The sequence below is a fragment of the Cupressus sempervirens genome, chromosome 7 (assembly GCF_028749045.1).
Source record: "Cupressus sempervirens isolate cs-2001-9-10 chromosome 7, ASM2874904v1, whole genome shotgun sequence".
NCBI lineage: Eukaryota > Viridiplantae > Streptophyta > Pinopsida > Cupressales > Cupressaceae > Cupressus > Cupressus sempervirens.
This window is the reverse complement of record NC_143124.1, coordinates 405,468,335-405,481,100: the sequence shown is the minus strand read 5'-3', so window position 1 is coordinate 405,481,100 and position 12,766 is coordinate 405,468,335.

The following is a 12,766-nucleotide window of genomic DNA, read 5'->3' as shown; positions in this document are numbered from 1 at the left end:
GTTTTTATAAATTATAAAGTAAATTTATTTAATTTTAGTTCACTCCTCTTTTTAATTAATTTATTAAATTTTAATCTCATGCACACACATTATGCAATCTTTATTAAATTCACTTGGTTTATACTATTTAATTATTCTATTAAATTTTAATCTCATGAATACTTTATGCTATCTTGAAACTTTTAATAAATTAATATCTTTTCACTTTTAAATTTATTTTCAAAAAATATAATAGATAAGTTATTTATTAACATAGATAATAATAGTATTTAGCATTCATTTAAAAATGAACTATAAATATATCATTATTAAATTAAATAAATGTTATCATGTTCTAAAATTAAACTTATAACTTTTATCTTTAAATTTAATTCTCTTTATTTAATTAATTTTCCAATTAATTAAATATAATTAAATATTAAAATACCATAGCAAATTTTCATTAAATTAAATCATTAATTTAATCTTTTAATTAGACTTAATTAATTCAAAAAAAAATCCCTGAAGACTCATAAAATAAAATACAAAAATCCATCATAGAGAAACACATACAAGATCAAACTAAAGAGTTATAATCATGAATTAACATCATTTGACACATTTAGAAGGTACTCAACTTAGATACTTGTCCTAATTTTTCTAGAAAAATAGCTTAAACAATTAGGTTTGGACTCAAGAATTTATTTCCCCTCTCCTACCGTTGAGATGATCCGATAGAGTACACTCATCTTGGAAATTTAGGAAAGTCAATACCCGATACCTGCAATCTACATAAAATCCACGTATGTATAGACACAATATATACTAAGCTAAATAGGCAATTTCAGGTAGCGGTGCATCATGTAGATCCCAACTAGCAGGTGATTATGACTCCCTTCCTTAGCCACATCTAAAACACCATACATAAAGAAAACATACACACACACCATACAAATACAATATGGGGTAAGTATCCATAGGAAAACATATATGATAATCCATCTAACTAATCATCATGCATAGATGAAGTAAATAATACCAAGTAGTCTCATCATAAAATCAACTAAGTATGAAGCAATATCTTATAATCTGAAAGATAGTGCTATTAATCAACAAGCATAAATTGGCCTAAACATATTTAGCAATAATAAAAAAATGTAAGCTAGGGGTAGGCACTACAAGCTATTAGGTGGAGAACATAATGGGTTATAGGAAAATATTTTGAATTGAAACTTTTAGACCACCTCTCACTCTATTAGTTCTGTAGAGAGCTCCATAATTGCATAAATGTCAAATGTTAGCTTTAAGATCTTCACTCACCTACAAAGGTTAATAAAGAAAAGAAACAAATTTTGATGTAAGGATTAAGATTTATAGGTTCCCAGAGTTAGCTTGATCAACTACTATGTCATCTCCCCTAATGTGAGCAACATGAGGTGGATGTATATCATTTTTCAAAGAATTCATTATTGGAATGTCTAAAGGAAAGATCATGAAAGTTAAGACTACTATGAACAAGAGTCTTCTTCAATTATCCAAAATGATAAATTAAACATGGTAATGAAGAAGTAAATATCAAAGCGGTTATTTGTCCATGTCTTATTGGAGAATTCTTAGCCTACCATTCTATAAGTCATTTCCCATTATTAACAAGTTCATCAACATACTTACAGCAGTAAAATTTGTAGATAACCTAAATAAAGTAGTCTCCAATGTTGGAAAAGGGATAAACAAAGATTCATCTAAAATACTAACACATTCATACTAAGTATTATTTTTAAATACAAATTATTTCCAAGTCTAATGTTTGAATTGTGCAGTAGTTATGTTGATAGAAAGAAATATCAAGTTAATATATTAAAGAAAAAGGTAGAAATTTTTAAGAATGTTATTAAGGGACTTCTGATATATGATCATTTCTTTTGTATAATTCTTCCATATCATCATACTTCAATTAGATTGTTAACTACATTGCAATAGTCAATTTGTTGACTAAAAGAGTACATTGCCAATAGTTTTAATAATGGAATTAGATAAGAAAGTGATGGCCCAAAAGAGACAGAGAGAGATTGCAAAGAAGAGAGATATGGAGGGAGAGGGGGAGAGATAACGAGATATAAAATTATAGGTAGGGGGTGATGGAAGGAGTGGATGGATAAAAAGAGGGTGATGTGTCTAGATATGGATTGGGGAGAAGATGATAAAGATAAACATGAATGTAGAGAGTGGGGATAAAAAATATATGGAGAGATACATATATATTAAGAGGTAAAGATAGAAAGAGAACTAGGTAGCTTTAGAGGGTGACATGGAGATGAAAGAGATAAAGAGGAAGAAGTCTAGATGGTAAGATGTATCAATTGATAAAAAGATGGTAGATATAAAGGTAATGAGAGGAAGAGATATGGAAAGGAAGAAATACTTAAATGATCTTCCATAACTCTACGACATACATATTGCACATTAAGGTGTGATTGCTAGTTATATGTAGATGATATTAGCTTGTAGTCAAATGAAAAAGAAAGTGTTCTTCGTGTTGATTGTTTAGTCATTTTAGTTTATTTGATATGAATTGTGATGTCCCTATGTTCAAGTCACACCAGTTACTAATAAACACATGTAAGAATTGCTTTTGATCAAGAAAATGCACTATTGAGAAATCTTACTTTTATAAGGTTGGAAGTAGGGTTGGTTGTAGCCAAAGACTTGATGTAAGAATTGCATACGGATGTTAAATACAATGTAGAGACTACCGTATCTGGAAACATAAGTAAAGAAAATAATATATACTTGATGGATCTCCCTATACATTAAACAATGCTTTTCACACATTGTCCAGCCTTGCACCAAAGTGAGAGCTTTGGAAGAGGCTACGAAGTCTACCATTACCACTACAAAAGTAAAAAGTGGAATAATTGACAATGCACCTGAACTATTTAACATGGTGCCTTAATGAAATTTAATCTCCACAAATGCTACCATTGTAGGATATGCACAAAATAGTTTTATAAACTTTCAATCAAATGTAAAGACAAACCTAGCAATATTTTCTAGCATCCTCTTTGCCTCTTTAGAAATGGAGTTTTGGAATACTGCAGTTTGTATAGTATTCTTATCTAGCACCTCCTATTGTTGCATCAATATCTTGGGAGCAAAATATGATACTGTACTACTACACACTGATTAGAAAGTGGTCTTATGTCTTTAACCACCCTCTCAAATTATCTAGTTTAGTATTTAGTATTTTGTTTTTGTTGTTTATGCATTGGACTGAACTACTTACAATCCTTTCCCCTTCATTTATTCCTTCTTTACAAGGAGTAGTAGTGTGCCATTTCCTGAATTATATGATTTATAAATGTAGAATTCTTGAACATTTATTATAGAACCAAATTTTGCTACCTTTTTTTTTCTCTTTGCTAGGGTTTCTTGCTTTATGTGAATTTTAATTTTTCTTGTGTATGAATCTTCGTTTGAGCTTTCCTTCTAAAGGAACCACTTGTCAAATTATATTTACTATGGGAGATTTTAGGTTAGGATATTATGGCTATGACCATTAGTGAACTAGGTTTTTTTGGTATTCATGTTGCTACTTCAGACTGCCATGGTGCTGCCTCAGAACAAATGCCCACACAAGTTTGTCTCGAAAGTCTTTCACGAGGTAATCTTGACATTATCCTTCCTTTCCAAGAATTTGATGTTGCTTGTGACTAGTTAGAGAAACATACCTTGATAGGTTATTTTGCTATTAGGACTCCTACTAAAGCTATGCTCTGAGACTAGGTTAACAAATGTTGGACTCCTCATGGAGTCTATCTTGATGCTATGCAAAACCTTACCAAAGGTTTTTTTTTTTCTTCGCTAACCCATCACAATCAGACATGGTCTTTAACAATAGACCTTCATTGAGTCCATTGCCAAATCCCTTGGCAAAGTTCTCGCCAAGGAGCCTAAGAAATTTTTTAATGCTCACCCATAGCAAGGAATTTGCATCAAAGTTGATCTTTCCAAAGATCTCAAGGATTCTATGGAAATCCAAATTGGAGCTCAAACCTTCTGCTAGAAGGTGCTTTACTTGAATCTACCTAACACCTATTATAGCTGGTAGTTCAAAGAACACAAGATCAAAGATTGCACTTTGGCTACACCTAGGGTCAAGCCCATGCCTAAAGAAGTGCCTGCTAAACAGGCCAAAGGAAAAAGGAAGAATGGGTTACTGTTGGGGACAAGGGAAAGGCTCCCTTAAATCCCTTGTCCCCCAAGCAATATTATGTTTCGGTCATAGCGGTTCCTCCTATTCCTATAGGAATGTCCACACCGGCTAGCGTGGGGATACAAACGGCTTCCACAATGCCTATTCTGAGGGTTTTGCAGGTTCCAAACCCTACTAGTACGTAGGGGATTAAGGCAGCTACCAAGGTTTTTCCCTTGGCTACAATTTCTTCCATCATGCCATCAGTGACAAGGGGTTCTCACAGTCCTCTTGGACATGCAGAGATAGTAGAAGTGAAATAGTAGGCTATAAGGTCAGAGGATTTCCTGTCTAACTTCCACCCGATTTCTATATTCTTGCAGAATAGCTACTCCTCTCTTAAGGACAAGGATGATATGGAAGAGTTCTCATTAACTTCCTCTCCTAGAATGTTCAAGGTCTTTCATACCTCCCCAAAAAATTCTATGTCTAGGACACCCATCATAGACTTGGTAATTTAGATTTTCTCTACCTGCAAGAAGTTAAGATTTCTGGTTTCATAATTTATGCTGTATGTTGCATCATTTGGAAGGATGGCATTATGTTTTCCTCTTAGCATGAACCTGGATGAGGTGATGTAGTTACTCTCCTATCACCTCACCTTCATTCTACTATTATTTTGCATGGTTCTGACCCCACACATAGAATTATCTAGCTTTTGCTTTCCATTCACAATCATTCTTTTGGAGTCATTAATGTTTATGTCTCCAATGAGGTTGTGTAAAGGTCCTAGATGTGGGTTTGGCTAGCTGACAACTTGCCTACTACTACTTGGATCATGTGTGGTGACTTCAATATGGTTGAAGTGGCATCTGTCAAAGATGTCATTTTGCCCCTTCGGTGGACAGTTGGGGAAAGAGAAGCCTAGTACTATATGCAAAATAAATTGGGCCTTTTTTATACCAATACAAACCACTACAAGGGTAGTGGGGTCTGGCACACTTGGTCCAACTTTCAAGCTAGCTCTAACCACATTTTAAAATGTCTTGATCATGCTATGATCTCTACGCAATCTTCTTTCTCTTTTTTTGAAGATCGTGATCTGCCTGTCATTCCCCTGACAGATATGTTATCCAACAACTATCCCCAACATGGCCAAGTCTTAGTTCTTCCTCAACACATCTATTTTTTTGCATGCTTCCACCATCTCACACATCCAACATGTCTAGAATTTGGAGCCATGTCCACCATCCTAGCGGGGATGGATTCAATGGTGGAATGATGCCATTACTAGAATTGCTTAGTTTGTGTGCATCTATGGGTGCTAGCTGGAAATTTTTAGGAAATGCTCTTATGAAGCCAACACCCTCACCCTCAAAAAAGTCTCTATAGCTCTCACCTTCAACCCCTTTGATGTGGATGTACAAATTCACTTTTCCAAGCTTCGCCATGACAAGGAAATTGCTGACAACTATGCTACTCATGGAGCTGAAATCAAGGCCCATCTACATTGGTTGGAGGTTGGCGATAAAGCCTCAAAGTAGTTCTTTCAGGCTCTCTGGGCCTATCATACCAATATTGGGATTAAAAAGATCAAATAGGGAATGACTATTCTATCTAGTCTCCCTGACATCCTTCAAGTGTTTTTTCATCATTATGAGAACATCTTTTCTTCGTAGGGAAATTTTGTTGCTCAAGAGGAAGCTCTTGGAAAGTTTATCTATGTTACTCCAAACTACCTTGTGGTTCAGCAATGTGCTTTCTATGAGTAGCTTCTTTCCCTCAGAGACCTTAAAGACGTAGTTTACTCCATGGTGGATGAAAAGTCTCCTGGGTGTGATGGCTTTCCTTGTGAATTTTACAAACACCTTTGGGAACAAATAGGTTCTGACCTGCACAAAGTCTATCTTGAAGCATATCAGACTAAAATCTTAGGAGCAATAATAAATAAAGGGAATATCAAATTCATACCTAAAGCTAGTGATCCTGAGGACATATGCAATTGGAGGCCCATTACCCTTCTAAATATATCTTATAAGATCATTGCCAAGGCACTCTCTCTCAAAATCAAGCACATGTTACCTTTAATTGTGCGGCTTGAGCAAACTGGCTTCATCAACTCTAGATATATTCTTGACAACATTATTGCTATCTAGGAAGGTATGGAATGAGCTCACAACTCCAAGAAGTAGGCTATCTTTTTAAAGATAGATTTTACTAAAGCCTATGATCGCATTGAATGGCCCTTCATCTTGGCTATGCTTCAGGCGCTGGGTTTTGGTCCCAATTTTCTTCAGTCTGAGGAAATTCTCTTCGGTGATGCTAATGCTTGTATTACCATCAATAATTTGCAATATGAGGCTTTTGAAATTTTTCATTCAATTAGGCAAGGTTTCCCTCTAGCTCCAGCACTTTATGTCCTTCCCACTAAAGGTTTTGGCTATTTGTTAGCTCATTCTGTGTCTTCAGGGCTGATTCGTGGCTTTTCCTTGCCTGAATCTTCCTCCCACTTAGTCAATGGTCATTTTGCTAATGATCCCTTTCTTACACTTCTTGAGGATGAAGAAAACATCAAAAATGCTTTAAACTGTCTGGACACCTTTTATCAAGCCTCTGGCTCTGCCATCCAATGGCATAAAATTCTCTACTACTGCCAGTCTTTTTTGCGAGCTCCAGCTTGGCTCAACCAGTTCTAGTGGAAATGGGTTACTCATGGGGAAATCTTCCACTTTCTTGCCATTCCCTTTTCCTTCCAGGCCTCTCCTATGGAGCTTTGGAATGCTATGCTTCCCAAGATTAGCAAAAAGATCAACTATTCGATCATTAAGCCACTTTCTCTTGCTGGTAAATTCACAATTTGTTCTAAGATTTTGGCTGCCACTCATGTGTACTATTCTTCTTGTTGGGTGCCCTTCAAAGCTTCCTATCTCAAGCTAGAACTTTTACTCAAAGATTTTCATTTGGCTTCTGGTTCTGACCATCATGGTTTTGACAGAGTTGCTTGGGATTTTTGTTGTCTCCCAAGGGAGTCTAGTGGTCTTGGCCTGCTTTCTAGTTGGAAATAGGGCCTTACTCTCTGTGCAAAATGGATTATTCGAGCTATTTTTGCGGACACAACCTAGAATATTCTAGTAAGGCACTACATTTCTTCTAGCTTCCCTATTAACAGGCCTGCATGAAAGGGGATTGGTTTTCAAACCCTTCTCATCATGCATGAACTAGTGGCCATTTAGGGCTCATTTGTTATTAAGAGTATCTGAAAATCATGGGAAGCTCTTAAGCCATGACTTTGTTAGGCTAGAGATGAATTTTGCAATGGACTCTCCTTGAATCAATAAAAAAAATTTTGGTATCCCCTATTTACAATTTAGGGTACTCCTCTCACCAAGGTTCATGGTGCTAGTGCTCTTCATTCTTTCAAACATGGAGTCCAAACTCCTAAGGATCTCTTTTCAATAGTCACCATGATTTTTAGGTCATGGGAAGATATGAAAGTTTAGTATCACCTTGTCTGTATGGATCAACAAACTTTTGACCTTCTAGAGTATCTTCCATCCCTATGCACCTAGTTCATAAGGTGTGGATTCAGTCTGTTCGGCCTTGGTGGCATGATTGGAAGTGGTATCCTGCCACTCCATTTGCCAGTTATAAGCCTAATATGGGGTACAAATGGCTCTTGCCCCATCTTCTGATGGTTGACACACTTAACCAGTGGTGGCATTTGCAATCTTCACTTTCTCAATGGAGAAAATGTTTTGACACCATTTGGAGTGCTATTACAAAACCCAAGATTGCCCACTTTGCTTTGTTCCTTGCCTTCCAAGGTCTTCCCTTGGGGCCTTGGCTCAAGCACATTGGGGTTCCTAATCCCAGATTCCTCTTCTGTGGTCAACTTGAGTCCTTTTCAAATATTTTCTAGTTTTTTAAGCATGATCAAAATTATTGGCACTAGATTCATGATTTTTTCAAGCCCTTCAGGCCTGAACCATTTTCATGACACATGATCTTGTTGGGTGATTCCCCTAGAATTCCTTATAAATTCACTCATATTTGGCACACCTTCAGGATGGAAATTTTGTTTTCTCTATGGAAAGATAGGAATGTTGTTCTATTCACTCATAGTTTTTTGGATGTTAACATTTCTATGTACACTAAGGCATGCCTTTGTAATAATGTGATTATGAAGATCCAAGTGCAAGCTAATAAAGTTTCCCTAGAAGTTTCTCACTTATAGGAACTATTAAATCACTAGGGCAATCCTCCTTGCACCTTTGCCAAAGGTCCCTTAGATGCCTCAGTTGATGCCTCTATTCCTCGTGGTTGTCGTTCTCACCGCCAGTCCTTAGGCCACCACTCCTACATGCCGCACTCCCAAGCTTCCCACCACCACTCTCCCAGTGGTGGTGATGGCATATGGAGGCACTCCTCTACTTTCCCACCCTGCGGTGGTTTTGGTTGGTCCCTGACGCCTCCTCCTGGGCCTTGGCGGGCGCATTCTGGTAAATTTCCTCGCTTGGCTTTGGCAAGTTCTCCTCCATGGCTAGAGGTTAAGGATACAAAGATTGCCCTTGATCCTGTTGCTGCTAATGATGGCTGGAATGTTCCCAGTCCACCCTACAATCCCACTAATACATGGGGGTTTCGTGATAAAGATGATCCTCCTCCCTCAGCTAGTACTACCTTGGTAGCCTGAGGTTGTTTTTTTTTTTTTTTTTGATGAATAGTTGCTGGCTCTTCCTGAGGTTGTATTTTTAAGTCCGACTTTGGCTATGTGAACTCTTTCATGGGGTGATTTTGTATCCCCCAACACCTTTTTTGTGAATTGTATTTTTAGTATATTTTATTAATAGAAAAGGACTATTCATTAAAAAAAATGTAGAATTGTTTTAGATAATTATGATAAATTAAAAATATATTTAACAAAAACTTTAAAAATTAGTTAATGTTTATTTGGAAAATAATTTATGTTATCAATAATTTAATAATATTTGTATTAAAAGAATATATCATATAAATAACACTTATAAGTATTTTAATAAATTATCATCTTAAGTTAAAGTAGATCCAAACCTAAGATCTCACATATAAGAGGCTCACAAGCTAACATAATGTTGTAAGTTCTTGTCTCTCAAAAAATGACATTCAATTTAAGTGGGCTAATTGAAATTAATAGTTAATTGGAGATCAAACATTGATATTAGTTATGTTGCATTAAAAAGGTTCCAAAAATTTATAGAGATAAACAAGAGCATTATAGATGTTACCATATACATAAAAAAAATGAAAAGTGCATAGCTATATGAATATGGAATCATAAATATTAACATTACTAATATTATAGTTAAAAAGAGAACAAATTTCTCATGAGACTTGTGCACAAACTAAATCATAGAGAAATAGTTGTTTCATAATAAGAAAATCATTTTTTAAATGTTTCATTTCTAGTAGTAGAGGCTACGAAAGTGTGATATTACTAGTCTTTAATAGTATGGGTTTGTGATAGGCGAAGTGTTCATTGAATATGCAAAAATCATTTTTCATGTTTTAAATGGTTAATAGATCAAGAAAATGACCAATGAAAATCCACAAAATAGTACAAATATGGTATGGGCTTTTATTATAAGGATGAGCATGCATAAAATAATCATGTTTGGCTAGATAATGAATAATAAGTATATTATACTACCACATATCATTTTAGGCCTTACTAAAATTTTGATAATAGGTTATGAAGGGCCACACTACCCTTACCAACACACAACCAAGAATGCAACAAAATGGAAACAAAGAGAGACAAAATGCTTTCCAAGCAATTTTATTGTATTTGAAAATCAAATAGAAATTACAATAACATTTATGTAAGATCCCTCAAGATCCAATCCAAACACAAGCTAGTCCAGATCCACTCTCTGGTAAAACCTCCAAGATCTCAACTTGTGCTTGAAACCCACCAAACAACCTTTTTGTTTCTAAACCACAACCGCTAGCTCTTCTCAAACTTTATCCAAGATCCAAGTGTAAACTACCTCACATTCAACACTCTGTCCACAAATTCACAATGTCGCCATAATCCTGCTATAAACTACCTCACATTCGATGCTCTATCCATAGACTCAAGAAAACTCACTCCTCACTTCCTCCTTCTCTCCAAGATTCTACCAAGAAGAGACCACACCTTGAAGCCTTCACACCTTCTAGCTTTCCACCTTGAAGGTTCCAAAGCTTTATTAGAAATGCTCATATGCCTTGCTTAAATAGGAACTTACCACCCAATGCATAATTTATCTGCAACCTTCTAGAATTCCACCTACACAATATCCCCAACCTTCTAGGATTCCACCTACACAATATACACAACCTTCTAGAATTTCACCTATCCACCTTGATAAATGGAATGATAAGTATTTTTTATTTTATTTTTCTATTATGCCACCTATGCACCTTGAAAATAGAAATTCCTTTTTTTTTTTTTTTTTTTTCTCCTTTTTCCCTTATTTTTTTTATTAAAAAAATTCCTTCTATTTGTATCACTTTCTCTCTCCTCCACATTTTAAAAAAGAAAATTTACCATGCAAGATGCTCCTGCATCAGACTCCCCTGGTAGATAGAAAAGTGTATCCCACACTTTGACACCAAGAAAAAAGATCTACAAGCATCTTCATCTTCACCAAATGCTTCCACCTCAATAGGGACAAGAAAACCAACATGCAAATCTTCCACATCTGCATCACTCTGACAAACACTAGAATATTTATCATCTAATCATCATACTCATCTAATCATCATGTTCATTCCCAGAGACAAAATAAATATAATTCTTCATTAGAAAACTCTCATCCACATTAGCAACTAGTGAATCCACACCAATAGCAAAAAACACCATATCAAAAATAATATGTAACTCCTCAGCAACATACATCAAACCAATGGTCTCATTTCTCATAGCAAAATGCTCTACAACATAGAAGTTACCAACAACAACAACTAAACCTCCATGACCAAGTGCTCTGCAATTTCCATGTTAGACCCAACCAACTGATCATGAAAACCAATCTCCATCCCAACATTAACAAGGTTATGGATATCCTCAGCAACAACCTCCAACTACTTTGTAGGTTTTGTATCAGGTGCCACAAACTGATCAACAAAACCAACTTCTCCAACCTCAACCTTGCAATGCCATCTTCTCTCTCAAATAAGTCTCCTAATAGGCCAAATAGCTCTCTTCTTGATCGATAGATTCTAGCTCCACATACATTCACAGAATTCCTTCCTCACCTTGTTCTTAACTCTATCAGCCAAGCTAGCTTCAAGCTGAGAAATTATCTCAAAAAAATTCCTCTCCACTATATCATGGAGTTTTGTAATCATCTCAGGGTCCAATCCTCTCAGGGCCATCTCCTAAGATCTTTGTAAACCCTCTGCAACAAATCATTCCCATGCTCCTTGCAACAACCTTGAATTATTTTCAAGTCAGCTCACAACCTACCACCTTGCATGAACAATTAGGAACCACATCACAAGTCTAAGAACACAGATCTTCAATGCCTCAACAAGATCAGTCTTCCATCTTTGCATCCATCTGCAAGCCCTCAAATCAAGACCAACTTAGTTCTACTTCTCCAACTCAAGTCCTAGTGCAAACTACCACACATTTGGCAATCTATCCAAACACTCAGGAACTTGGCTCTAATACCACTTGATGAAGGGCCACACTACCCTTACCAACTCACAACCAAGAATGCACCAAAATGGAGATAAAGAGAGACAAAATTCTTCCCAAGCAATTTTATTATACTTGAAAATCCAATAGCAATTACAATAACACTTCTGCAAGATCCCTCAAGATCCAATCCAAACCAAAGTTAGTCTAGATCCACACACTGGTAGAACCTCCAAGATCTCAACTTGTTCTCACAAGCCACCAAGAAACCTCCTTGTTTCTAAACCACAACTATTAGCTCTTCTCAAAATTTATCCAAGATCCAAGTGTAAACTACCTCACATTTGATGCTCTATCCACACATTCGCAACTCCACCATAATCCTACTGTAAACTACCTCAGATTTGGTGCTCTATGCTTAGACTTAGAAAAAATCACTTCTCACTTCCTCCTTCTCTCTTAGCTTCTACTAAGAAGAGACCACACCCTAAAGCCTTCACACCTTGAAGCCTTCACACCTTGAAGCTTCCAAAGCTTTCACACCTTGAACTTATTCCTTCCAAAGCTTGATTAGAAATGCTCATATTCCTTGCTTAAATAGGCACTTACCACCCAATTCATGATTTATCCATAACCTTCTATAATTCCACCTACACAATATCCACAACCTTTTAGGATTCTAGTTACACAATATCCACAACCTTCTAGAATTCCACCTACACACATCAATAAATGGAATGACAACCATTTTTTATTTTATTTTTCTACTACGCTACCTATGCACCTTGAAAATAGAAATTCCTTTTATTTCTCCTTTTTCCCTTTAAAAAAATAAAAAAATTCCTTCTATTTTTGTCATTTTCTCTCTCCTCTACATTTAAAATTTTTTTAAAAAAATTACTATCCAAGATGCTCCTACATCAATAGGTAAA